The 23,336-nt window shown below is 39.5% G+C and overlaps 1 protein-coding gene across 3 annotated transcripts in view; it reads left to right on the plus strand.

The window, feature by feature from the left end:
* The first annotated feature begins 342 nt into the window (after positions 1-342).
* ZBTB44 (zinc finger and BTB domain containing 44) overlaps positions 343-23,336 on the plus strand; it is an 88,232-nt gene continuing 65,238 nt past the window's right edge. The window contains exon 1 of one of the 3 annotated variants that reach the window (XM_023734056.1): positions 343-412. The gene's annotated coding sequence lies outside the window, so the exon portion shown is untranslated. Of the gene's footprint in view, positions 413-1,477; positions 1,805-23,336 lie in introns of those variants that run through there. The other 2 variants (XM_004379320.2, XM_023734054.1) reach the window with 2 other exon arrangements.

Raw genomic sequence — 23,336 nt, forward strand, 5'->3', positions numbered from 1 at the left:
CTTATCTCTCTCAGGGAGGGGATTAGTGTGAGATGCTGCCAGTGTCTCAGAAGAAAAGGCCACTCTACTGAACATCGTCGCACCTTGCACAAAGCTTTTTGGAACGAAGTCTTTCGTCTTAAAAGCTGGAGGCTTGGGAAAACAAAGTATGCAAAGGAACAGCGCCCAAAGCGCTTAAGGCTCCAACGTTCCCACCCTCCCACCGCCTCCACCCACCCTCAGGGGGGCTTCCGCTGGGCGCGCTTTGCGCGTGCGCTCCGGGCGCTCCTGATACCGACCCAGCCTCGGGAAGCTACAAACTGGGGGAACTGGGAGTTTTAACATTGTAAAAGATTTGCAGCTGACTGAGAACGTGGAAACTCCCCCAAGCAGCCCCTGTCATTTCGGGGTGGCCTACACTCGCCCTCCGCTGGTAAGCCAGGGTGCCGAGCCAAGTAGGTGATGGCGTAATAAAATGATAGGTTCACGGTGGTGGAAGGAAGAGGTATATGTTTTTGGAGCAGCTCTAGGTCCCCCGGTGTTGGGGAAACGAGAGGGACTTGGAAGTCGGTTTCTCCAATCGCCCCAGAACGGCGCGTCCTGCCAGTTTGGACAGGGGAAGGCTAGAACAACCTTAAACCGCTGTGAGGAGGCCAGGGGAGCGAAAGCGGAGCCGAATCCGGGAAATCTGTACCGGGTGGCGGGTCTGCAAAGAACACGGGCGCGGGACCCCTCTCCCTTCTCTGCGCTCCCACCTGCCTGAGGGAACCTCTCTTCTCAGGCCTGAGTTTCCGTGTATGAAAAATGGCCAGACTACCAGTTAACCCACCTCACCGATAGGCGCTGTAGTGTTTCATGTTTTAGCCCTGCTACAGAAACCGCTTGAGAAAATAGGAATTTCTTTCGTTTTGAATTCAAATTTTAAAAATGCGGAAAGAGTGAGTGACGACGAGAAATGCAATCCATAAGCCTAAGTGGGGAGTTGGCTGAGAAGGACGGTTAGAGAAAGGACAAACTGGGTAGCGCTGAGGCAGCTGATGAATATAAATCTGCATATGTGCACCTATGTACAAATGCGTATACAGGGTCAAAACACAGTAGCAGTTATCTGACACCAGACCGAGGCTGTCGGTCCACAGTTGAAGTACGGGCTATCTGCGTAGCCTTTTCTGCGCATGCGCGATAAATACGTTTCCGCCGACGCCCCGCCCCCGAGCTCGTTCCGCCCCGCCCACTTCCCCCCTCCCCTCCCGGTCGCCTGCGCAAAGCATTGTGGGACACAAACAAAGTGCCCCCGAAACAGGCTGGAGTGAGCGGAGCGGCAACAGCGGCGGCGCCGGCCCGCACGCGCGCGGCGGCGGCGGCTCCCCCTCCCCAACCTCCCCCTCCCCTCCCCTCACTCCCCTTCCCCTTCCCCACCCCGCCCCGCCGGGAAGACGTGAGCCGTCGCCGCGCTCCTCAAACCGCTCCCTGCCCTCGGCCAACGGCCGCCAGCGCGCGGCTCCCGGGTCCCCGCTCGCTCCTCCCCTCAGGTCCCTCCAACCGGCGGGGGGTGCTTCCCTACCCACCCACTTCGCACTCTCCCACCGCAGACACGCTGCTCGTCTTTGCCGCCATGCCCCAGTCACAGGCTGTCCACGGGCCTAGGCGCGGCGGCCCGAGATAGGGTCCCTCAGCTCCCGGGGGAGGAGAGAAGGGAGCGAGCCGCGCGCTCCGCCCCTCCCCCCGGGCTGTCGCCGCCGTCGCCGCCACCTCGCCTCCTCAGCCTGGCGGGGAGGAGGAAGAGGAGCACCAGGCCTCCGGGCCCCGGCACCGCCACCCGCAGGTAATGGGGACGGGGGCGAGTATGGGGAATGGCCGGACTCTCCGCACCGCCCGTGCCCTCGGAGTGTGCCCTCCGAGGAATTGACACCACGCGTCCCTTATCTGGGCGCTGGAGGGAAAGCAAAGCCTTGTCTGTCACCCCCACCCGCTCCTGGAGACACCCCACAGGGACCACTCAATGGCATTTAAGTCTTAAGGGAGGAGACTGGCCTTGGGCGTCTCGGTCCGGGAGAAATTCCCCCATCTTCCAGGTTTCCAGGTCGCTCCTGGTAATATGTGCGCCCATTTGCCCAGCGCCCTAACCCAAAGAAGGCAAAGGTGTTACCCCCTCTCACCTGGTAGGATTTCCTGGTCGAACCAGGGAGCCTGAGACCCGACTCTTTTTTTTTTTTCCTCCTCCCCACTGCTGCTTTTTCTCTTACACGGGGAACAAGAGGATGGCACTTCTTAAAAAAAAAAAATACAAACACCTCTTTTTCTTCTCTACCTGAAGCTCACTCTGCATCTAGTCATATTACTGCTAGCCTAGCCAGAAAAAGGGGCTACTTGCAAGTGAAATACCAAGTACGTTAGAACTGATGAAAGGAACTTGCATCCGTGAGTTCTGTGAATCATAACCGGAATTTAAAATAAAACCCAGTAATTGTGTACTTTATTGGAACTTATTTTTAGAAACGAAGACAAAAATTTAATTTTTTTCAACATATAGTAAGTACCTCTTGGAATCAGGAAAAAATTCTGTTTAATGGCAACTTATTTTCTTAGTGTTGTATTCAGAGGTAGGCTAAACAAAAGCAAAGTACACAGCTTGATAGACGGTAAATAGTTTCGATAGGTGAAGATTTTGATGATTTCCTTTTCCCTGGAGTTTCAGGGGACACCCATCCAAAAGGTCAGCAGTTCGAATCCACCAGGCGCTCCCTCGAAACTGGGACAGTTCTCTGTCCTGTAGGGTCACTAAGAGACGGAATCAACTCGATAGCAACTGGTTTGGTTTTTTTGGTTTTGGGGTTTCACTTGGAATTCTTGAATTAAAAAATTTTTTAAAAAATATAAACCTTCATTTCCCCCATTACTTCACTTTGACTTCCAATGTATTAATAGTGTTTAATTTTATTTTATGTAATTTGTTCGTCCTGGAATGTGAGAAGAATGAAAGGGATGTTTTCCTATAGTCTTGTATTACAGGATGATTACATTCATAAATTTTGAAAAACCAGATTTATTTACTGTGTGCAACACTGTGCTAGTCATTTTACATATGTAATCTTAATTCTCATTGAGACACAGCCTCAGCAGCTTTGCATAAAAATCCTCTTTTCTTTGCTTGGCTTTCTCCCCCACAGTGTTGCATAAAAAATCCTGTTTACTTTGCTGGGCTCCACTCCCCCCACCCCACCCCCTCCAGCTTTACATTAAAATCCTGCATTTGCTTGAAGTTACATGTAAACCCCATTGCACCTAGGTAGTATGATTAAGAATGTTGCTGACGTAACTTGTATGAACTCCCTCCTTGTAAACCCCTTAAAAGTAACTTTTCTTCTCACCCTTGGGGAGCAGTCTTGGCTGCCGCTACTCTGACTGACTTCTTTTCCTTGCGCAACCAAATAAAGGTGCTTTTCTGTCTTCCCACCTCGGTCTCTCATTATTGGCCAGTAGGTGTCATGCCAAGCAAGAACCTGGGGTTCCCACATGGTAACATCAGAGCAACTTAATGACATAGGTATTATTATTTGTATTTTATAAATGAGACAGAAACTTAGTGATATTAAGTAACTTGCCTTAGGCCATACAACTACTAAGTGATAGAAGTGAGATTTGAACCCAGATAAAATTCCAGCAGAGCCCTGGTGGCCCAAGGTTTAGCCCTCAGCTGCTAACTCCAAGGATGGTGGTTCAGACCCACCCAGTGGCTCCCTGGGAGAAAAACCTGGTGATCTGATCCTGTAAAGATTACAGCCTAGAAAACCCTATGGGGGCGTTCTACTCTGTCACGTAGGGTCGCTATGAGTTGAAAATCGACTCGATGGTCCCTAACAATATCCAGCATAGGTGCACTTTCTACTGTATCTCTTAGTAAGGTACAATTTTTAAAACTTTATTATGGAAATTTTCTATCATACAGAAGTTGGGAAAAAATACAGTACCTACCACCTAGATTCAGTGATTGACATTCTGCCATATTGTTGCCCCTTTCTTCTCTCTCTGTATACATGTGTGTTATAGGCACGTATGTGTACACATATATACGTGTGTGTGTAAAGGTTTAAAAGTAAATTGCAAACATCACGGCACTCAGATATTTCAGCATATATTTCCAAAAAATAAAAATATTCTACTAACCCCAATATCCTGATCACACCTATAAAAATTAAGATTTCCAATCCAGATTCAGATTTCCTCAGTTATTCCAAAATATCTGTGTCTTCCCACATCCCCTGCAAGCTGAATTTGGTCAGGATTCATGCATTGTGTTTGGTGCCTTTAGTCTCTTTTTAAAAAGAACAGTACCCATTCCTTCCACTTTTTTTTCCTGTCATCTGACAGAAAGACAAACTATTTGTCTTATTGACCAGCCCCACATTCAGGAGTTGTCTGTTTCCTCATCGTGTCATTTAACTTATTCCTCTACCCCTTTGACTTTGCTGTTAACTGGAAATTAGGTCTAAAAGAAAGGCTTGATTAGCTTGAAGTCTTTTTGGCAAGAATATTTAATAGATGATACCGTGTACGTCAGAGGGCAGCGGTGGTTCAGTAGTGGAATTCTTGCCCTCCATGTAGGAGAGCTGGATTCAATTCCTGCCAGTGCACCTCATGCCCAGCCACCACCTTTTAGTCAGTGGAGGCTTGTGTGCTGCTATGATGCTGAATAGGTTTCAGCAGAGCCTCCAGACTGAGATGGATTAGGAAGAGAGGCCTAGTGATCTACTTCTAAAAATCATCCAGTGAAAATCCTATGGAGCATAACTGCCTGATCCCCAGCCCATCATGGGGATGGTGCAGGACCAAGCAGCATTTCCTTGTGTTGTGCATGGGCTGTCCATGAGTCAGGGCCAACTTGTTGGCAGCTAACGGCAACAACTAAGTACTTCATATTGTACCGTATCAAAACCAAAAAAACCCGTTGCTGTCGAGTTGATTCCAACTTATAGCAACCCTATAGGACAGAGCAGAACTGTCCATAGGGCTTCCAAGGCTGTAATCTTTATAGGAGCAGGCTGCCACATCTTTTTCCCATGGAACAGCTATTGGGTTCAAACTGTCAATCTTTCGATTAGCAGCTGAGCTCTTAACCACTGTGCCACCATAATGTCTGATTGCCACATAAATGATGCTAAGTGTGACCGCTAGGTTAAAGTGGTGACTGCTAGATATCTTATTACAAAGGTGTGGTTTGCCCTTTTATGATTAGTGTATAATCTTGGGGTACAGACAGTCCCCAATTTACGACATATTCTCCTTACAACAAACTTCACTTGGGACCCTCTGTTTTTTTGTTTTTGTTTTTAAATACATTTTATCTTTATTAGTATGTACTATATACAATGTTGCAGCATGTAATTTGCTGATATTCTCAGATGTTCACTCACAGATGTTCAATGTTCTGATTTATAAAGATAGTGATAATAAAAGGTAATAATGAAAACTAAAGAAAAATGGGACATTCAGCTTCCATCAGAACCAACTTGGAGCAGAGTTGAGGACTACCTGTAATGCTTTGACACCGAGCAAATATCCTGTTTCTGACAACTTTTTGCTTAATGATTTTAGTACCCCTGTTTGAATTATTTTAGTGGAGGTTCTCTGTGAGGAAGAGCTTTTCTTCATTAACTGGGGAGGAACTAAAGTTCCTCCTAAAAATTCAGGTTAAATACTTAATTTCTTTAATTATCAATATTAAGAGTCAAGAGTTGGGATAATATTACCACCACTGGTAGAGATTTTTTCTTTTTGGGAGAGATGTCACTATGGACTCATTGGTTTTTTACTTATTTATCCATTGTTTTATAACCAATTGTAGTCATTTTTCTTTTTTTAATGATCAGATCGTCCCAAACTTGGCCAGGAGTAAGCTAGCTCCTGTGTCTTTTTGACCCCCACCATAGAGTCGCTATGAGTCAGAATCGACTCTACGGCAGTGGGTTTTGTTTTGTTTTTTATTTACTCTCCATGAGTCTTGGAGGGCTTTCTGGCATAAGATATCCCAGGCTTGCCTTGTATTTTCTTCGTCCTGGGTATGGAATGGGCTGTTAATCCAAAGAGTCCTGGTTTTTTTTAGTGAGAAGTGGTATATAGAAACCAGGATCTGGATGTTTGTCATATTCATTGCTGTTGGTGTGTCATTGCTTCTAGCCCTTTCAGAAGAGAGCACTTGAAAATTTTTTTTGTTTGTATAACCATGAGCTCCTATGATATCTACAAATGAAATTTAACATAGCAGAATTTTTTCTTCTTTGAGTCTCTATTTTCTTTTGAGTTAAATGAAAATCTTAGTATCTAATAAAATGAACATACATATTTGCTTTGTCTTTCTATGTACAGGACATTGTTTCAAAATTACAATACCATTGTTACTTCTCAGTGAAATTTAATATTTGGTTGTATTTATTTTAATCCTTAGAATGTACATATGAATGTATGTATGAATACAGAGTACCGTATTCAAAAGCCACTTCTCTCTGGTGATGCTGCCGATTTGATAGACAGGTTCATTTGTCTCATTTTTTTTAGTATAGGGTTTTCTTTTTTAATTTTATTTTTGAATATGTAAAATATATACATGGCTCAAAAGTCAAAATAACGTTTTAAATGTATGCTTAAAGAAGCCTTATTAGTTTTTTAAGATGAAGTATTCTTTACCTTTGCTGTACTCCTTTTGGTATCTTTTAATAGTCTCATGTATCTTAAGTACAGAAGGATTAGCAATGAACAAGCTGTGTTACTTACTTGAAGTGGTATGCTTTTAAATTTTGCAATTAGACTGATTCCTCTGGTGAAGAAAAAGAAGTAAGAGTAATCTTTAAAAGATTAGCAGAGAAGTAGATTTCAGGTTTGCTTTTGTGTGTATCATTTTTAAATTAAAAAATTAGCATAAAAATAGAATTATAGGTTTTACTTGAAAATTATGTCTTTCAAGAGGGATTTAGTTGGTAGAATCCATCTACTTGTTTGCCATACAACGTACGGATACATATATGCTACTGCAGGTTTGATTATGTGTGGACATGTGATCAGTGAAGACAGCATATGTGTTTGGATTTTAAAAAATTTGATAGAAGTTCATAATTATGTGATTTCAAATGTTGTGTTCAAATGAGGTTTTAAGAGGGAGCGATGGTTATCTGAAGTAGGCAGAACACAGTGAGGCCGCTCATCAGCCTCCCCTCAAGCTGGTGCTAACAGCAAAAGGTGTGTCCGTAGTGTGTTTTCCTCTCTGGTCACCACCACTGCTTTTGGTAATAGAGTGAACATCTCCTTCCTCTAGGAAATGTAGTAGAAGGATGGAGAATTCTTTGCCTTGGACCCATTCACCCTCATTCTGTCTTTAATCTCAGTAAGATAGACTGTCCAAGATTATTAGAACACACACAATGATGAAAGAGATGCTACGAGCAGTAGCGTAGGTATCAGCTAAGCAGCAGCTAGGGCCTGTTGTGGTTGGCTAAATGACCTACTACAATGGTGGTGATAATCGCTAACATTTTTTTAGCCCTTTCTATATGCTGGAACTGTGCTAAACATTTGTCATATGCCATCTCATTTCAATCTCACATTCGCTTTATGATATTACTATGATATTACTATCTTATTTTCCAAGTGAGGAAACTTACATCTAGAAGGATTAAATAACTTGCCTGGAGTGTCACAGCTACCTAAGTGGCAGACCCAGGTTTCAAACTCAGATCTGTCTGCCTTCAGAGTTATCACATAGCTACTTTGCTGTTCTCCATAATTAAATATAACAAATCATAAAATTGGGTATATTTTTAATCACCATGAATTAAACTACATGACTGATGTTTGTCCTATAGCAAACATCTATTGATGTTTATCCCTGTGGTTTCCTGACATTTTATAGGCTGCTCTTGAGTAGGGTGTATTTATTTTAATTTTAAATGCTACCACATTCATGACTGAAACAGATAGTTGTCTGTATATCACAATGATTATTTAAAAGTTACTACCTGTTAAGCTGAAAGCCACATCAGTTTATCTTTGATCTTTGTATTATAAATACATTGCCCCATTTTAGGCAATGAGCTGGAAATCTATAGCTTGTTAGTCATAGAATCTAAAATAGTGATTAGGTATGTGTCTTTAAAATTATAGAGATCCATTAGACTTATTTTATACTCCTGCCTGAAGACCGCAATGAGTATTACATCATTTTTTCACTGAACTTTGTTATTAGTGTGACTGCCAGGGCATATCTTGGCCAGAACATTTTTACATAACTGATCTGGAGTAAATCACTGACTTGTAGCATTGTGATATTTCACATTGATAAATTTGTCTTACAACAATGAAAATTGGTAGATGAAGCTTATTATTAATGTCTCACTCCCTGAAGAACAACACCTTCCTTGTCCCTGCATTAAATATTCTTCCATTTTAATAATATTTTTGTCTATCTTTAAAAAAAACTGTTAAAATTTCTAATGTTTGATACCCATTCTTTTTACAGTATTAGTATTTTGTTTCTTCAGGATATTGCTATCCTACAGATATTAAATGATATATACTTCTTTATGTTAAACTGATCTGATATTAATTTGGTTTTGATAGTTTTTGATGGATTCCACCAAATTACAAACATCTTGGGGTAGCATGTAACCACAAGGCTATGAATCTCTGGAATCAGGTTTTTTGTGGAATTACTCCCCTCTGCAGGAGAAAGATGTGGCAGTCTGCTTCCATAGAAGGAGCCCTGCTGGCCCTGTGGTTAAAGCACTCGGCCACAAACCAAAAGATCTGTGATTCGAATCCACCAGATGCTCTGTAGGAGAAAGATGTGGCCGTCTGCTTCTGTAGGATTTACAGCCTTGGAAACCCTATGGGGCAGTTCTACTCTATCCTGTAGGGTGGCTGTAACTTGGAATCAACTTGACGGCCGTGGGTTTGGTTTGGTTTACTCCCCTCTGGCTTCTGAAACTACCTTAGATAATTAATCCTTTTTCAGAATTATTTTCTTTTATTAACTTGCTATGTATCTGATCCCAACATTCTTTGCAGGCAAGTGTACTCAGTACTGTACTTTATTAAAATTTGTTTTGTGCTACTTGATAAAACTGGAATATTCTTTGTCCTAGACAGAGAAAACAAAATGTGGAGTAATCAAGTACCGAGATGGTCAGTTAGGACGATGAGCCAAACTGAAAGTAACAATGAAGACTTTGCAAGTAAAAGTCAAAAAGAGTCACCGGTCCTCAGTGGTCCAGGGAACAATAGGTGAGGGTCAGGTGGATCCAGTGCAGTGGGGAGAAGGGGGTGTTGGTTGTCTCACTACTGAGTAAAAAAAGAAAACCAAACAAGTTGCTGTTGAGTTGATTCAACTCATGGTGACCCCATGTGTTGAGAGATATAATTCACATACCATAAAATATAGCCTGGTTTTTGGTATAGTCTCAGATATGTGCAGTCATCACCCCAGTCAATTTTAGAACATTTTCATCACATTTATAAGAATCCCCAGATACGATTAGGTAAAAAAAATAAATATATAGACACCAATGGTTATTAGTGGTTATAAGGGGTGAGGGAGAGAGGGAATCATTCTCTGGGAAGTAGTGAGTTTTTGTTTATGGTGATGGGAAAATTGACATCAATTAAGGGAAATGGTTACACAACTAGACCAGTGTAACTGATAGCGCTAAGCGGTACACCAAAAAAAAGGGGGGAGGGGCTGAAATGGTAGATGTTGTGTTATATATAATTTTACAGCAACAACAAAACAAAACAAAAAAAAGGTACATGTGTTTATACTACTTAGGTACAACCAAACACCTCATGGGATTAGTTTTCTTGGTTCAATGAATTAGGGCCATGGTTTCATGGGACAATCCAGTCAATGGCCTAATGCTGTTTTTAGAGTTTCTGTTCTCCCTTCTAATTCAGTGAGTAGTGCTTGGGATCTTAAACACTTGCCAAGATACCACAGTTGGTCTCTATTTGCCTGCAGCAGCAGCAGAAGAAGGAGATCCAGGAATCAGAGAAAGAACTGGATTACAGACTAATTGCCTCCATGACTGCTGCCTCCTTTGCCATGAGATCAAAAGAGCTGGATGGTGCCCAGCTGCCATTACTGAATGTGTTGATCAAGGACTCAATAGATGGATCCTGACTAAAGGGGGTGGGGGAGGAGAAGGTGGAACAGAATGTCAGTTTCCTATGGAATCCAGACTTACTGGACCCATTGAGACTGGAAGAACCCCCAAAACTATTGGCCTGAGATAGTCTTTAAACTCTGAACTGAAACTATCCCCTGAAGTCATCTTTAAACCAAACAACAGTTTAGCTCAACTGGTAAAAAAGTTTGCCTTGAGCATTGCACTCTTTTTTTTTATTTTTACTGTTTATTATTCTTTAGATGAAGATTTACAGAACAGTTTTTCATTAAACAGTACACATATTGTTTTATGAGTGGTTAACCCTAGAATATGTCAACACTGTCCCTTCCCAATTTTGGGTTCCCTATTACCAGCTTTTCTGTCCTCTCCTGCCTTCTAGTCCTTGTCCCTTGACTATTGTACCCCTTTAGTCTCGTTTTGTTTTATGGGGCTGTCTAATCTTTGGCTGAAGGGTGAACCTCGGGAGTGACTTCATTACTGAGCTAAAAGAGTACTCTCAGGATTTCTCCAGTCTCTGTCAGGCCAGTAAATCTGGTCTTTTTTTGTGAGTTAGAATTTTGTTCTACATTTTTCTCCAGCTCTGTCTGGGACCCTCTTGTGATCCCAGTCAGAGCAGTCAGTGGTGGTAGCTAGGCACCATCTAGTTGTACTGGACTCAGTCTGGTAGAGGCCGTGGTAGTTGTGGTCCATTAGTCCTTTGGACTAATCTTTCCCTTGTGTCTTTAGTTTTCTTCATTCTCCCTTGCTCCCAAAGGGGTGAGACCAGTGGAGTATCTTAGATGGCCGCTCACAGGCTTTTAAGACCCCAGATGCTACTCACCAAGGTAGAACGTAGAACATTTTCTTTATAAACTGTGTTATGCTAATTGAGCTAGATGTTCCCCAAGACCATGGTCCCCACAGCCCTCTGCCCAGCAATTCAGTCCTTCAGGGAGTTTAGATGTGTCTATGGAGCTTCCATGACCTTTCCTGATACAAGTTGTGCTGGTTGCCCCAGTATTGTGTACTGTCTTACCCTTCACCAAAGTTACCACTTATCTCTTGTCTGTTTAGTTCTCCACCCGAATCCCTCATAACCAACAAAGATTGTTTCTTTTTGTGTGTAAACTTTTACATGAGTTATACAGTAGAGGTCTCATATAATATTTGTCCTTTTGTGATTGACTTATTTCACTCAGTATAATGTCCTCCAGTTTCATCCATGTTATGAGATGCTTCACAGTTTCATCATCCTTTATTGTTGCATAGTACTCCATTGTCTGTCTGTTCCATAGTTTGTCCATTCATCTGTAGATGGACATCTAGGTTGCTTCTATCCCTTTGCCACTGTGAACAGTGCTGCAGTGAACATGGGTGTGCATATGTCTATTCGTGTGACAGCTCTTATTTCTCTAGGATATATTCCTAGGAGTAGGATTGCTGGATCCTATGGTATTTCTATTTCTAGCTTTCTAAGGAAGCGCCATAGCATTATCCAAAATGGTTGTATCATTTTGCATTCCCACCAGCAGTGCATAAGAGTTCTGATCTCCCCGCAGCCTCTCCAGTATTTGTTATTTCCAGTGTTTTTGATCCATGCCAGTAATGCCAGTAATGCCAGTAATGCTGGGGTGAGATGGTATCTCATTGTGGTTTTAATTTGCATTTTTCTAATGGCTGGTGAACGCAAGCATTTCCTCATATGTCTGTTGGCTGCCTGAATGTCCCCTTTGGTGAAGTGTCTGTTCATTTCCTTTGCCCATTTTTTTCATTGGATTATGTGTCTTTTTGTTGTAGAGGTGTTGGATATTCTTGTAGATTTTGGAGAGTAGACCTTTGTCTGACTTGTAATGTCCAAAAAAATTTTTCCCAGTCTGTAGGTTCTCTTGTTACCCTTTTGGTGAAGTCTTTTGATGAGTGCAAGTGTTTAATTTTTAGAAGATCCCAGTTATCTAGCTTATCTTCTGGAGTTTGTGTGTTTTGGTTATGGTTTGTATCCTGTTAGAGCATTGCACCCTTTTAAAGGATTATCTATATGAGATCAGATTTGTAACAGTAACTCTAAAGAATAGATGAGAAGTTTAGCAGGCAGTGAGTCTAAGTTAACGGTGAAATAATCTGGGCAGAGATAGAATGATGACACAACCAGAAGAACACGACCAGTGTCACTGAGTTGGACATGTAGAAATTGTTGAATGGATGTATGTTTTGATGTGTGTCTTTTTACCAAAAATAAACATTAAAAAAAAGAATACTTAACCCTTTAGCTATTACCCCCTTACCTTCATGCCTCCCCTCCCCTGCCAGCCCTAAAACCAAAAAAAACTCATTGCCGTGGAGTCAGCTCCGACTCATGGTGTTGTAGGGTGAAAACATCACAAAGTTTAGTAAAGCAAAAAGAAAGTTTTATTTGGCATATGTTCAAAAGGGCAGAAGTGGGAAACGGACAAGCATGCTGCTAGAGCCATGTCTGCCCAAGTCCAAGGAAATATCACAGAACAGACAAAAGGCAAGAATGGGAAAACGGAGGAGCAGTGCTGCCACAGCCATTACAAATTGACCATTACAGAATCAGCAGTATATATTAACATTACAAATGGGCAAAACCATTGAAAGCTTCACCTTTTCAGATTGGAAACTGTGATCCTACATTTTGAATTGTCTGTCTTAACAGATCATTGGTGCAGATTTCAGTAACAAGAGTCAGGAGGGTCTTCATTGGTCCAGCAAATTTCTATTCACTAAATGCTAATAGAAAAAGATGGGAGTGGAAAGTCCTTTGTGTTCTGTTTGATGGCCCTTTTGTGAAAACTCCTTAAGATAATTTCTGAGATTGTCCCATCTATTGTCTGTCTCAAGACCCAGTTGATGCGTCTTTGTGAGTCTGTGAGGGCCCAGTTCCAGCTGGGTCATATTTCTTCAGGCTCAAGGTCAGGGAATAATGATTCCAAATATTATTTTCTAAATCGATGGTAACTACCAATATACTTTTTGCCTCTTTAGTTTTCCCTATTCTGGACTTGCATATGAATGAAATCATTGGGTATGTGGTCCTTTGTGACTGGCTTCTTTTCCTTAGCATGTTTTCAAGGTTTATCCGTGTTGTAGCATGTATCAGTATTTAATTCCTTTTTATAGCTGAGTAATATTTTATTGTATATTCCAGTATATATGGATGTACTACATCTTGTTTATTCAACAGTTAATCCAATATTTGTATGTCTGTTAATGGACATTTGAGTTGTCTTCATCTTTTGACTATTATAAATACAGCTATGAACATTTGTATACAAGTTTCTTTGTGGACATATGTTTTCATTTTTCTTGGGTACGTACCTAGGAATGAAATTGCTGAGCCATATGGAAACTCTTAAGCTTAATCCCTTGAAGAACTTCCAGACTGTTTTCCAAAGCAGCTGGATCATTTTACATTCCTGCCAGCAGTGTATGAGGGTTCCGATTTCTCCACATTCTCTGCAACACTTGTTGTTATCTAATTTTTTTATTCTAGCCATCCTAGTGGGGGTGAAGTGGTATCTCATTGTGGTTTTGATTTGCATTTCTCTGGTGACTAGTATGTTGAGCATCTTTTCGTATATTTATTGGCTTTATCTACATCTTCTTTGGAGAAATGCTTCTTTATATCCTTTGCCCACTATTTTGTTATTTTTTTGTTGAGTTTTAAGAGTTCTTTGTATATTCTAGACAGAAGTTCCTTAACTGATACATGATTTGCAAGTATTTTTTCCCATTCTGTGGGTTGTCGTTTCACTTTCTTGTGATGTCCTTTGAAGTACAAAAGTTTTTACTGTGGTAGAATGTATTTAACGTGAAATTTTGTATTTTAACCATTTTTAAGTGTGTAGTTTAGTGGCATTAATTATAGTCACAGTATTGTACAACCGTCACCACTAGTTATTTCCAAAAATTTCCACCACCCCAAACAATATGATACCTATTAAGCAATAACGCTCATTCCCCTTCTTCCCTACAGCCCCTGGCAACCACTAATCTGTTTACTGTCTGTATGCAATTGCCTTTCTAGATATTTCATATTAGTGGGATATTTCATATGCAGTATTTTGTCCTTTTGTGTCTAACTTATTTCACTCAGCATGTTTTCAGGGTTCATGTCATAGCATGTCCCAGAACTTCATTTCTTTTTATGACTGAATAATATTCTATTGTATGAGTAATATTTCAGTGTGTCACATTTTTGTCCATTCATCCGTTGGTGAACACTTGGGTTGTTTCCACCGTTTGGCTGTTGTGAATAATGCTGCAATGATTGGTGTATATGTGTTTCTACTTTCATTTCTTTTGAAGTGGAATTGCTGAGTCATATAAGAACTGCCAAACTTTTCCATAGTGGCTGCACCATTTTACATTCTGACCAGCAATGGATGAAGGTTCCAGTTTCCCCACATCTTTGTCAACACTTGTTATTTTCCAATTTTTTCTGATAATAACCACCCTAGTGGATGTGAAGTGGTATCTTATTGTGGTTTTGATTTGCCTTATTATTTTTTAATAAAAACTGGTTTAAAGCTGCCAATTTTTAACAGTTTTTTTGAGATATAACTCAAAAACCATAAATTATTGCCACTACAAATTTATTATTTACAATTTCAGCTGGGTCTTTAGTGCCTTCTACCCATACTTCTGTTTTTTCTTTTCTACACTTTTACTTATTTTTCATGTTCATTTTTCTCAAAATCCTACTTCATATTCTTCTCAAATATGAGTTCTCATATGAATCCACTCTAAAAAGCATGGTTTCTTTCATGGAAAAATAAAGCATTAGCTTTTACTTAGAGTGACAGCAGAGTGACAAGTTTTTCGAGAACAAAATTTAAAATATGGGGTGTTTGTAAAGAAAAAAAACTTGATTCTAAGGAAAATAAACAAGAAAAAGTTTTAGTTCACTCGCAAATGTTCTGTGTAGCTTTAGCATGAAGTTTTTGCTTTGAGTTATGGTTCTGCCGTTCTTAAACCAACCATATTAACAGATTTTCTACAAAATGTTTGCACAATGTATGTTAAACTCTTCAGATATTTGTGTATTTTGCCACAATCTCTACCTTTCATATTGCCTTCTTCCTGTGTTTTTTAAATCTCCCTCTGCTTCCATGTTATAAGGATACTTGTGATTGCATTTAGGGCACGCCTAGATAATCCAGGATAATCTCCCGATCTCAAGATCACATCTGCAAAGTCTTTGCCATTTAAAGTAACATTTCCCAGGTTCCAGGGATTAGGATATGAACATATCTTTTTGGCGGGACAGTTTTCAGTTACCAGAGAAGTCCAAGATGATTCCCAGGGTTGTTTTTTCTTTTAATACTGTTTGTTGGTGGTGGTATCATGGGCCAAAGAACTTCATTATCCTATGTCCTTCAGGAGGAAGAACACATTTGTGAGAGATTATGATGAATTCAATATGTAATTGAACCTGTTGAAGTACTTCTGGGAATCTATATCAGTATACTCATTTTCTGTATCAGAAAATCTTGAATCAAGTGGCTTAAGCAATAAGGGTATTTTTATCTCAACCGAAACGGTAGGGTAGCGTCAGTGTTGATTAATCAGCCATTCATGACACCATCAAGAGCCTGAGTTCTTGCTTTTTGCTTTGCCATCTTTAGACTGGCTCGCCTTATGGCTGCAAGATGGCTGTCACTATTCGGGAAAAAGATGGCAACAGTCTGCTTCTGTAAAGATTTACAGCCTAGCTGGGGCAGTTCTACTCTGTCCTGTAGGGTCACTATGAGTCAGAATCGACCTGACGGCAGCAGGTATTCTGAAGTCCAGAAGTGAAAACACTTAGCTGTCTTGTTTTGTATGCCTCTTTTATCTGCAAAGAAACCTAACCCCTGTAGCTCCCCAGTAGGCTCTGGTTCTCTTGGCTGATAAACATTTTCTTGACCATCTTTCACCTAAGTTACATCTACATTGCAAATTTGTTGTAGTAGGTAACCAACTCCCTCCCCCCTGCGCGCGCGCGCGCGCGCGCGCACACACACACACACACACACACATGCTTCTTTTTGATCATCTCAAGTCACAGGTTGCAGAACAAATCTCTTGGGCAGTTTTCATATCACACTATTTTGTTACTCTTTGAGGTGCAAATTTGAGAGCCTTGAAGATGTGAAACCATCTTTCTGTGGCCTGGGTCAGAAGTTTAAACAGCTGCCTCTTCACGTTGCTTAACCTCTCAACATCTTTCCTATAAATTTCCTAACCGTCTTCTGATTTAACGTTAAACCTTAAGGCAGTGTGGTCTGGGGACTTTTAAGAGACTTTTCAAGGTCAAAACCATTGTCATAATAATACTAAGATTCTTTGCCTTTTCATTCTCATTCTCTCATGGAAGTACAGTGAAGTTTTCCAGAGGCTGCATGAAATGTAGTATAACAGACAGAATGCAGATGCAGAAATAAGAAGCCAGCTGATTTCTGATAAACCAGACATTAAGAGATTTGCAGAAAATATAAAACAATGCTACTCTTCTTGCTTTTTTGGGGGGAGTTCTGAGAAAATTTAGTAGTTTAAAAAAATTATATCAGTATGTAATGGGTTTATTGTTATTTTTAAATGAATTAAGTGTTTTTAAATTTTTTAAGTTTTAGTTTCTAATTTGGTAAATATTGGTAGATACAGTTTTCATAAACAAAAGCTCTTTGAGGTTCTCAATAAATGTTAGGAGTGTAAAGGGGTCCTGAGACTAAAAAGTTTAAAATCTGCTATTTCAGTGTTGATGCTGCTCTTACCACGTACTCAGAAGTTTTTCCGGTTCTCCAATCATTTGTCATTATCTGTTCCTGATTATTATCAAATATCTCATAGGTACACCTTTATATGTTGCAGGATTTGTTGTGGATACTTCAGAATCATTCATACTATTCAATAATTTCATCCTATTCATGTGGGTAGTGTGTGCTGTACTTTCTCAATCCGTATTAATATCTATATCTCTGCATTTTATTTCTACCATAATCGTATACCTCTGTTTATTAGCATTTTAGCATTGGTAACTGTTTTTGTGATTATTGAACATTCTGGATTTAACAATTCTCATTAACACTTCAAAATTGAGCACAGACAGAAAACAAATGAAGAACTGGAGAGCCAAGACTTAAAATGACCTTGAAGGACCATTGTCACTGTCTCCTCTTGGTAGTTGGCATATTTGACACTTTGGTTCTGGAACATGACTTTGATTTATCAATGAACATTTATAAGTAGGGGAGTATCCATAATTTTTCTAAACTTGGCTTTGAAGAGACGGAGGGAGAGTAGCTGAAGAAAGATTTCCAGGTTTGGGACAAGGAGGGATGGAGAATCAAAAAGGAGTACTAGATTTTAAGCGTGATGTTATGGAATGAATTGTATTCCCCCAAAATGTGTGTCACCTTGGCTAGGCCATGATTCCCAATATTGTGTGGTTCTCCTCCATTTTGTAATCTGATATAATTATCCTAGGTGTTGTAAATCCTAACTTCAATGATGTTAATGATGCAGGATTAGAGGCAGTTATGTTAATGAGGCAGGACAAAATCTACAGGATTAGGTTGTATCTTGAGTCAGTCTCTTTTGAGATATAAAAGAGACGCCAGCAGAGAGGAGAGGGACCTTATTACATCCCAGCAAGAAGACCCAGAAGCAGAGTGCATCCTTTGAACCTGGGGTCCCTGCACTGAGAAGCTTCCAGACTAGGGGAAGATTGATGACAAGGACCTTCCCCCAGAGCCAGTAGAGAGAGAGAGCCTTCCCCTGGAGCTCACCTTGAATTTGGTCTTCTAGCCTCCTAAACTGTGAGAGTAAATTTCTATTTGTTAAAGCCATCCACTTGTGGTATTTTTGTTATAACAGCACTAGGTAGCTAAGACACCTGGGTAAGTGGGCGATTGATGGCACTATTAACAGAATAGGAAATTCTGGAGTGGAGTATTGGTTGAGGAGAAATCATTTCAGTTCCGTTTCAGACATGTTGAATTTTAAATGATGGCAAGCACATTCATATGGAATTGTCTCGCCCTCCAGCTAATAATTTGTTGTTGTTAATTGCTGTCAAGTTAGCCCCTGAATCATGACAGTCCCATGCACAATGAGATTGGACTATTGTGATTTCTAGGGTTTTCACTGGTTGATTTTTCAGAAGTAGATCACCAGGCCTTTCTTCCTAGTCTGTCTTAATCTGGAAGTTCCACTGAAACCTGTTCAACATCATATTTACATACACGCCTCCACTGACAGACAGCTGGTGGCTGTGCTTGAAGTGCGTTGGTTGGAACTCAAACCCAGGTCTCCCACATGGAGGGTGAGAATTCTACCACTGAACCACCACTGCCCTCCAGCTGATAATTAAAAAAAAAACAAGACCAAACTCATTGCCGTCAATTCAGTTCTGACTCATAGTGACGCAGTAGGACAGAGTAGAACTGCCCTATAGGCTTTCCAAGGAGCAGCTGTTGGATTTGAACTGCTGACCTGTTGGTTAGCAGCCGAGCTCTTAACCACTGCGCCACCAGGGATGGTAGTCAGAGGCCCAGAGTTGAAGTTCAGGAAGGATGCTGAGGTTGGAGATTTGAGAATAATTCAATCAGGTAAAAGAGTCAGAGATCTATCAATAATGATAGCTCATCTGTTACTCAGTACTGTATTCTTAAAATACACTCTGTGCTACAGTGGGTACTTCACATATACTCCTTTAATCTCTACAGCAATCCTCAGAAAACTCACTTGTTTAAGGTCACCCAGCCAGTTCAGTGATACAGCCACGATTAAGATCCAGGCATGTCTCAGCCTCAAACCTCTTGCTCTTCCTAATATACATGCTGCCTCCAGGCAACATTAATATATTAATTGATAATTGAATTACGTGTAGTAAGATACTTGACTAAAGTTTAATTATACCCAAGGTGAAGAAATTTGTTATTGTAAAGACTATAATTCTTTTAATTAATGCATAGTAATATGTCAGAGGAGCCCTGGTGGCACAGTGGGTAAGTGTTTGGCTGTTAGCCAAAAGGTCAACAGTTCAAATCCACTAGTTCTTCCTTGGAAACCCTATGGGGCAGTTCTACTCTGTCCTGGAGGGTTGCTGTGAGTGGGAATTGACTCTACGGCAATGGGTTTGGCTTTTTTTAAATATGTCAGAAGACCCAATATATTTATCTTTACAGTCATTTTCTGTAGTTCAAAGGGGCATGGATACTAAGATGTGTCTATAGCAGACCTCGAACTGAAAACCTTGATAGGAATTGAGCTGTAGTTATGATGTGAGGTATATATGGTTCATTGGAAGATTGAGGTGTAGAAGTTTTTCAGAAAACTCAAAGTAATAGGTGTTTTTAAAAAAACTGTATTGTAGATCTTTATAGATTGAGAAGTTGTAGCTATTAGTGTATGTGTTTTTCTGGGACATTCAGATAATTATAATAGGCTAATGCTTGGTGTTTTCAGTCACTTTTTTCTTATTAGGTTGTTTTGCAACAAATACTACAACTCAGACTCAGCTTTTAAAAATTCTGGCCTAATAGCAATTTCTTTTTCTTGAAATACTATTTAATTGTAGAGTTTGCCTGACTTTTTATCAGTTTGACAATTTAGAAAGGTATTTATTGTAAGAAGTCTTAATTTTTCCCACAGCAGTCTGTTTTCTTTAGTTGTATAAAAGCTGTTTGTGATTTTCAAGATAGTTGATTTACTGGTTTGAACAGATTGAATATGGGTTCTAGTAAGACAATTGTTCCTCTGTTTTGTTTCCTCTGTGGAAACAGAATTATTCTTGTAGTATTATCAAATCAGTGGAAAGGGTGCTTGTCATTCAGGAAGACTGGGTCCAGGTCCTGTTTTAGGCTTTAACTGTGATTTTTGTACAAAGCATTGGACTCCAAGAATCAAGTCATCTGGCTTCCACCTCCAGCTCTGCTATTAAGTTACTTAGTTAACATTTCTGGGCTTTAGCACAAGTATCTGGCACCTGATAAATGTTAAACTAAACTTCCTTTCCTAAACTATAAAGTAATCTCCTAATATACTTTCCAGCTCTAAAATTCAAATTTCTTCATTTAGTCTATTTACCCATTCTTTCAATCCATTCCTTCATCCTTCATCTCTTTGACCTCTAAGATAACATTTAAGCAATGAATAGTACAAGAGAATAAAAACTATCAGTCCGAGAGTCATAACCTACAGTTGGCATATGGTTCTTCTGTTGTTGTGTGCCCTCGAGTTGATTCTGACTCAGTCACCCGCGTGACAGGGTAGAACTGCCCCATAGAGTTTCCTAGGCTGTAATCTTTATGGAAGCAAATTACCAGGTCTTTTCTCCCATGGAGCTGCTGATGGGTTCCCAGTGAGCCATCCAGGGCTCCTTGTGGTTCCTCTTGGGACACTTAATGTAGTGGATATTGTATCAGAGCAGATTTTTTCTCTAGTTGTCTATATCTACAAAGACTGTGCTGATTTCCAGAGCTGCCATAGGAAGTCCTATGACTTTAGTCAAGATCCTCAAAGGAGCAGATCTTAGCAGAAGTTCTGCGATCACTGTCAGTTGTGAGTTAAAGCTAGAGCTTTAGGAATTGGGTTTAACATAGTTTAACTGCCACAATCTGTTGTAAAGAAAACCATTAATGTACAGTACCATTAATCCACCCACCACAATTGAATCGATTCCAACTCATAGCCACCCTGTAGGACAGTAGAACTGCCACATAGGGTTTCCAAGGCTGAAATCTTTATGGAAGCAGACTACCACATTTTTCTCTAGTGGTTTCAAACTGCTGACCTCTCAGTAAGCAGGAGAGCTCTTAACCATTGTGCCATCAGGGCTCCCTGTACCGTTAATAGAACCAAAAAACCTGTTGCTGCTGAGTTGATTCCCACTCATAGCAACCTTGTACCTGTATCTGTACTGTTAATAGTAGTGACAGTTATTGAATTATTCAAGTGTTTGTGATTGTTTCAGTTACTTTTGTCCATGGATCAATTGTTAATAAGACAAGGATAAGTAAGTAAAGTGTGATACAATAACATGTAATTCTATACAGTCCATAAGTTTTAATGTTAAATCTGTGAAATTTTTAGCTGCATATTTACTTGCCTTTTTAATATTAACTATGGAATTTTTTTTTCTTTTTTTGGTTCTCTGACTATGGAATAGAGAACTAGAAAAAAAAATTCAGAATCTTTTTAAAAGAATCTTGTGAAGTAAAGCTTAATTTTTAAAAAATGAGATTGACCATCTTAATTTATTTTCTTTATATAAAAGTGAATTTTTTAATGTGTATTTAAATAGATTGATTTGTTTCTTTGTAAAATTTTGTTGGTAACACTGCCAAAATAAAGTCTGAGATGCTGTTCACTTTTGTTCCCTGCCATCGTTCTGAGTTTTGTCAAAATTTGTCCTTACCCATGGAGGAATATTACACGTATGAATGTCATCTGCCATGTGAGTCTTGGCTAAATAAATTAATTAAAACACAGGTGAAACAGAAAAATGTGAACAGTTTAAAGTGTAGCTACCCTTACTGAAGATGATACTACAAAAATACTTAACCTAATTTTATTTCTGGGGCAACTTTGATCAAATAATTTAAGTATTAGAAGGCTGTGGAACTACATGACCTCAAATTCTTGGAGATGCTTTGAATTTATGGATAAACTTTAAATAGGGGATTTAAAACTTAACAGCTGTCTGTTAATTAAATAACACATAACAAGTTTATAATAGGTTTGGAAAAAAACTTAAAGAAAATGGTAAAGACATATCACCAATTTAATAAGACAGCTTGTTAATATACTGCTTGAAATGTGGCTGACGAAACTGAGAGACGGGATTTTCAGGTTTATTTCATTTTAATTTAATTAAAATAGCCACATATTGCTAGTGGCTATTATACTGAATCTCTTTTTGTCCTTTTGCTTTCTGCCTTCCTATATATTTGTGTTTAAATAAGTTTTTTATAGACAGCATGTACTTGGGTTTATGGCTTTTTGTTTTTGTTTCTTTTTTTAATCCACTCTGCCAGTCTCCTTTAATGGGTGTATTTAGACTATATACTTTCAATGTAATTATTGATAGGAAGACTTAAGTCTGCCATTTTTTGTTTTCTGTTTGTTCCCTCTGTTCTTTGTTACTCTGCTTTCTTTTTCCTGCCTTCCTGTGACTGACTTATACTATTTTTAGAATTCCATTTTAATTTTCCATAGTGTTTTTAAGTGTATCTCTTTGTATCAATTTAGAATTTTTTCTAAGTATTACATTATGCACATCTACTTATCACAGTCCACTAGCGTCAGTATTTTACCAGTTTGAGTGAAGTATGGAAACCTTACCTCCGTTTTAAATCCCTTTATCTTCCCGTTTATAATTGTCTTAAATATTTCCTCTTCATACTTTGAGAACCATATCAGATAATGGTATGATTTTTCTTCAGTTATCTCACATAATTTAGAAAATCCATAGAGTTTTCTAAAAACATAAATATTACCTATATTTTCTACTATTTCCATTGTTCTTCCTTTAATTTTAAGAACTTCTCTTAGCCATTCTTTTGGGTAGGTCTGCTAGTAAAAAACTTATTAGTTTCCATTCTTGTGAGAGCATCTTACTGTCTTCTTCATTCATGGAGGGTACATATGCTGGATGCAGAATTCTGAGTTGACAGTTCTTTTTTTTTCCCTATACTTAAAAAATGTCGTGGCCACTTCTTTCGGCCTCCATGGTTTCTGATGAGAAGAGCTATGTCATTTGAATTGTTTTTCTTTTGTAAGTGAGGAATCATTCCTCTGACTGCTCTCAAGATTTTTACTGTCTTTAGCTTTCAGCAGTTGAATTACAGTGTGTGTCTGAGCATACATTTCTATAGATTTAGCCTGTTTGAGATTTGCTGAGCTTCTTGAATCATACGTTTTTCTTTTACTAAATTTGATAAGATTTCAACCATTATTTCTTTGAATACTTTTTTAATCCCACTCTTTCTCCGCTCCTTTCGGGCCTCTGATGACATGGATGTTAGATCTTTTGTATAGTTCCACAGACTCCTGAGGCTCTGTAATTTTTTTTTTTTCTCTCTGTTGTTTAGATTGGGTAATATCTGTTATTTTGTTCTTAAATTCGTGGATTCTTTCCTCTGTCTTCTCCATTCTGCTGTTGAACTCATTCATTGAGGTTTGTTTTTGGTTTTGGTGAAAATA

Source organism: Trichechus manatus, unplaced genomic scaffold (genome assembly GCF_000243295.1).
Source record: "Trichechus manatus latirostris isolate Lorelei unplaced genomic scaffold, TriManLat1.0 scaffold00064, whole genome shotgun sequence".
Classification (NCBI taxonomy): domain Eukaryota; kingdom Metazoa; phylum Chordata; class Mammalia; order Sirenia; family Trichechidae; genus Trichechus; species Trichechus manatus.